A 5876-nucleotide genomic window follows, 5' to 3' on the forward strand; every position below is an offset into this window, starting at 1 on the left:
TTTGGAATTCAGAGTGGCATCTGCATGCCTTGCTTATTAAATTTCAATCTAAAGCACATTAAGATCACTTCAAACAGGAGCATTGATTTGTCCTTTGTTCATAAGTGCTTCTCTTTGGGGTAGTTTTAATAAGGACAAGAACAACAAGCAAGACTGAACCCATTTTGTATGGAATTGCATTGTTTACTATTACCTTTTTGTTCTTTGCTAATTTTACATCTTCTCGTCTTGATATTCCAACAAGTTGGAGTAACATGGGGACACTCCTTTGCATCTGCCTCATTTTTAATTGATAGAAACCAGTTGAGGTCAACTCTAACTTTAGCATCTTTCTTTTAAGCAAAGTAGAAAGTGCTATCAAGTTGGGGTAGATGTTTGCTGACTTAGTCACCTCTGCCCACCAAGATTCTGTTCTTTTTGTAGTCCTATTCTATTCAGTTTTTAATTGCAACCTAGTAATGTGTGGAATGAGAAGCAATCGTAATTCTGTTTTAGAATAACTGTTTCTCATTTGGCCAGTGTTGTCCCTATTTTATTTTTATATTATGGTTTTGTCCATCATGCACTTCTACCACTTGCATCCAAACAGCAGCATACACACTGTAAACACTAGAGGGTGTAAGTTTGCATGAGAGTGCTCCCGTTGTTTACTGCTTTTGCACCTGGAATTGGTATAGCTTGTCAAATGGTCTCCTAATTCCTTCCTGCTGCAGGACACATAAGGCCTAGATGCATTTGCATCAAGTCAATTCAAATGTGTGAAAAATCCCATCACTTTCAACAATGCAGAGTTGTTCTGAAGACTTTCAGCCAGCAATCAAAACTTGATTAGCGTTCAAGAAAGGCTGAGTGTTAACGACTGTGGCAAAACCATAAGGCAAGTGCACCCTTATAATGGGTCCTGGCAAAATACATGTCTCATATCTGCTCTTTCTAACAGCAGACAACAAGATGCGTGTGGCACTGCCTGCCAATGATTTCTCTTGCTGCTAAAGACTATGAACGGACAAGGTTTTAATCTGCTACTATTGTCACCATCGGTACCCTCACAAAGGCACTGACTTGGATGCTGTAATTGGTAAGTGCTATTTGTTGGGGTAGTTTCAAGTGACCTGTGCTACAAGAGAATGTTGTCTTTTGGAATTCAGAGTGGCATCTGCATGCCTTGCTTATTAAATTTCAATCTAAAGCACATTAAGATCACTTCAAACAGGAGCATTGATTTGTCCTTTGTTCATAAGTGCTTCTCTTTGGGGTAGTTTTAATAAGGACAAGAACAACAAGCAAGACTGAACCCATTTTGTATGGAATTGCATTGTTTACTATTACCTTTTTGTTCTGTGCTAATTTTACATCTTCTCGTCTTGATATTCCAACAAGTTGGAGTAACATGGGGACACTCCTTTGCATCTTCCTCATTTTTAATTTCTTTGCCCTTGTGATAGAAAACCAGTTGACATCAACTCTAACTTTAGCATCTTTCTTTTAAGCAGAGCAGAAAGTGCTATCAAGTTGGGGTAGATGTTTGCTGACTAAGTCACCTCTGTCCACCATGATTCTGTTCCATTTGTACTCCTCTTCTGTCCAATTTCAAATCCTGGATTTTCCTTTGTTGGTGAAGACTTTAAACAGACAAGAATTTAGTCTGCCACCATTGTCTCTATCGGTACCCTCACAAAAGCACTGACTTTGATGCTGTATTTGGTAAGTGCTATTTGTTGGGGTAGTTTCAAGTGACATGTGCTACAAGAGAGTGTTGTCTTTTGGAATTTACAGTGACATCTGCATCTAAAACACATTAAGATCACTTCAAACAGGAGCATTGATTTGTCCTTTGTTCATAAGTGCTTCTCTTTGGGGTAGTTTTAATAAGGACAAGAACAACAAGCAAGACTGAACCCATTTTGTATGGAATTGCATTGCTTACTATAACCTTTTTGTTTTTTGCTAATTTTACATCTTCTCGTCTTGATATTCCAACACGTTGGAGTAACATGGGGAAACTCCTTTGCATCTGCCTCATTTTTAATTGATAGAAACCAGTTGACATCAACTCTAACTTTAGCATCTTTCTTTTAAGCAAAGTAGAAAGTGCTATCAAGTTGGGGTAGATGTTTGCTGACTTAGTCACCTCTGCCCACCAAGATTCTGTTCTTTTTGTAGTCCTATTCTATTCAATTTTTAATTGCAACCTAGTAATGTTTGGAAAGAGAGGCAATCGTAATTCTGTTTTAGAATAACTGTTTCTCATTTGGCCAGTGTTGTCCCTGTTTTTATTTTTATATTATGGTTTTGTCCATCATGCACTTCTACCACTTGCATCCAAACAGCAGCATACACACAGTAAACACTAGAGGGTGTGAGTTTGCATGAGAGTGCTCCCGTTGTTTACTGGTTTTGCACCTGGAATTGGTATAGCTTGTCAAATGGTCTCCTAATTCCTTCCTGCTGCAGGACACATAAAGCCTAGATGCATTTGCATCAAGTCAATTCAAATGTGTGAAAAATCCCATCACTTTCAACAATGCAGAGTTGTTCTGAAGACTTTCAGCCAGCAATCAAAACTTGATTAGCGTTCAAGAAAGGCTGAGTGTTAACGACTGTGGCAAAACCATAAGGCAAGTGCACCCTTATAATGGGTCCTGGCAAAGTACATGTCTCATATCTGCTCTTTCTAACAGCAGACAACAAGATGCGTGTGGCACTGCCTGCCAATGATTTCTCTTGCTGCTAAAGACTATGAACGGACAAGGTTTTAATCTGCTACTATTGTCACTATCGGTACCCTCACAAAGGCACTGACTTGGATGCTGTAATTGGTAAGTGCTATTTGTTGGGGTAGTTTCAAGTGACCTGTGCTACAAGAGAATGTTGTCTTTTGGAATTCAGAGTGGCATCTGCATGCCTTGCTTATTAAATTTCAATCTAAAGCACATTAAGATCACTTCAAACAGGAGCATTGATTTGTCCTTTGTTCATAAGTGCTTCTCTTTGGGGTAGTTTTAATAAGGACAAGAACAACAAGCAAGACTGAACCCATTTTGTATGGAATTGCATTGTTTACTATTACCTTTTTGTTCTGTGCTAATTTTACATCTTCTCGTCTTGATATTCCAACAAGTTGGAGTAACATGGGGACACTCCTTTGCATCTTCCTCATTTTTAATTTCTTTGCCCTTGTGATAGAAAACCAGTTGACATCAACTCTAACTTTAGCATCTTTCTTTTAAGCAGAGCAGAAAGTGCTATCAAGTTGGGGTAGATGTTTGCTGACTAAGTCACCTCTGTCCACCATGATTCTGTTCCATTTGTACTCCTCTTCTGTCCAATTTCAAATCCTGGATTTTCCTTTGTTGGTGAAGACTTTAAACAGACAAGAATTTAGTCTGCCACCATTGTCTCTATCGGTACCCTCACAAAAGCACTGACTTTGATGCTGAATTTGGTAAGTGCTATTTGTTGGGGTAGTTTCAAGTGACCTGTGCTACAAGAGAGTGTTGTCTTTTGGAATTTACAGTGACATCTGCATCTAAAACACATTAAGATCACTTCAAACAGGAGCATTGATTTGTCCTTTGTTCATAAGTGCTTCTCTTTGGGGTAGTTTTAATAAGGACAAGAACAACAAGCAAGACTGAACCCATTTTGTAAGGAATTGCATTGTTTACTACTACCTTTTTGTTCTTTGCTAATTTTACATCTTCTCGTCTTGATATTCCAACAAGTTGGAGTAACATGGGGACACTCCTTTGCATCTGCCTCATTTTTAATTGATAGAAAAGCAGTTGACATCAACTCTAACTTTAGCATCTTTCTTTTAAGCAAAGTAGAAAGTGCTATCAAGTTGGGGTAGATGTTTGCTGACTTAGTCACCTCTGCCCACCAAGATTCTGTTCTTTTTGTAGTCCTATTCTATTCAATTTTTAATTGCAACCTAGTAATGTTTGGAAAGAGAGGCAATCGTAATTCTGTTTTAGAATAACTGTTTCTCATTTGGCCAGTGTTGTCCCTGTTTTTATTTTTATATTATGGTTTTGTCCATCATGCACTTCTACCACTTGCATCCAAACAGCAGCATACACACAGTAAACACTAGAGGGTGTGAGTTTGCATGAGAGTGCTCCCGTTGTTTACTGGTTTTGCACCTGGAATTGGTATAGCTTGTCAAATGGTCTCCTAATTCCTTCCTGCTGCAGGACACATAAAGCCTAGATGCATTTGCATCAAGTCAATTCAAATGTGTGAAAAATCCCATCACATTCAACAATGCAGAGTTGTTCTGAAGACTTTCAGCCAGCAATCAAAACTTGATTAGCGTTCAAGAAAGGCTGAGTGTTAACGACTGTGGCAAAACCATAAGGCAAGTGCACCCTTATAATGGGTCCTGGCAAAGTACATGTCTCATATCTGCTCTTTCTAACAGCAGACAACAAGATGCGTGTGGCACTGCCTGCCAATGATTTCTCTTGCTGCTAAAGACTATGAACGGACAAGGTTTTAATCTGCTACTATTGTCACTATCGGTACCCTCACAAAGGCACTGACTTGGATGCTGTAATTGGTAAGTGCTATTTGTTGGGGTAGTTTCAAGTGACCTGTGCTACAAGAGAATGTTGTCTTTTGGAATTCAGAGTGGCATCTGCATGCCTTGCTTATTAAATTTCAATCTAAAGCACATTAAGATCACTTCAAACAGGAGCATTGATTTGTCCTTTGTTCATAAGTGCTTCTCTTTGGGGTAGTTTTAATAAGGACAAGAACAACAAGCAAGACTGAACCCATTTTGTATGGAATTGCATTGTTTACTATTACCTTTTTGTTCTTTGCTAATTTTACATCTTCTCGTCTTGATATTCCAACAAGTTGGAGTAACATGGGGACACTCCTTTGCATCTTCCTCATTTTTAATTTCTTTGCCCTTGTGATAGAAAACCAGTTGACATCAACTCTAACTTTAGCATCTTTCTTTTAAGCAAAGTAGAAAGTGCTATCAAGTTGGGGTAGATGTTTGCTGACTTAGTCACCTCTGTCCACCACGATTCTGTTCCATTTGTACTCCTCTTCTATCCAATTTTAAATCCTGGATTTTCCTTTGTTGGTGAAGACTTTAAACAGACAAGATTTTAGTCTGCCACCATTGTCTCTATCGGTACCCTCACAAAAGCACTGACTTTGATGCTGTATTTGGTAAGTGCTATTTGTTGGGGTAGTTTCAAGTGACCTGTGCTACAAGAGAGTGTTGTCTTTTGGAATTTACAGTGACATCTGCATCTAAAACACATTAAGATCACTTCAAACAGGAGCATTGATTTGTCCTTTGTTCATAAGTGCTTCTCTTTGGGGTAGTTTTAATAAGGACAAGAACGACAAGCAAGACTGAACCCATTTTGTATGGAATTGCATTGTTTACTATTACCTTTTTGTTCTTTGCTAATTTTACATCTTCTCGTCTTGATATTCCAACAAGTTGGAGTAACATGGGGACACTCCTTTGCATCTGCCTCATTTTTAATTTCTTTGCCCTTGTGATAGAAAACCAGTTGAGGTCAACTCTAACTTTAGCATCTTTCTTTTAAGCAAAGTAGAAAGTGCTATCAAGTTGGGGTAGATGTTTGCTGACTAAGTCACCTCTGTCCACCATGATTCTGTTCCATTTGTACTCCTCTTCTATCCAATTTCAAATCCTGGATTTTCCTTTGTTGGTGAAGACTTTAAACAGACAAGAATTTAGTCTGCCACCATTGTCTCTATCGGTACCCTCACAAAAGCACTGACTTTGATGCTGTATTTGGTAAGTGCTATTTGTTGGGGTAGTTTCAAGTGACATGTGCTACAAGAGAGTGTTGTCTTTTGGAATTTACAGTGACATCTGCATC

General features: G+C 38.6%; 1 long non-coding RNA gene across 1 annotated transcript; it reads left to right on the forward strand.

The window, feature by feature from the left end:
• Nucleotides 1-2143: 2143 nt before the first annotated feature.
• LOC141381786 (uncharacterized) lies at nucleotides 2144-5297 on the forward strand. The gene is made up of 2 exons (XR_012402441.1): nucleotides 2144-3193; nucleotides 3778-5297. It is a non-coding gene; the product is annotated as an uncharacterized lncRNA (long non-coding RNA).
• Nucleotides 5298-5876: the final 579 nt, after the last annotated feature.

The sequence above is a fragment of the Danio rerio genome, chromosome 4, assembly GCF_049306965.1.
Source record: "Danio rerio strain Tuebingen ecotype United States chromosome 4, GRCz12tu, whole genome shotgun sequence".
Taxonomy (NCBI): domain Eukaryota; kingdom Metazoa; phylum Chordata; class Actinopteri; order Cypriniformes; family Danionidae; genus Danio; species Danio rerio.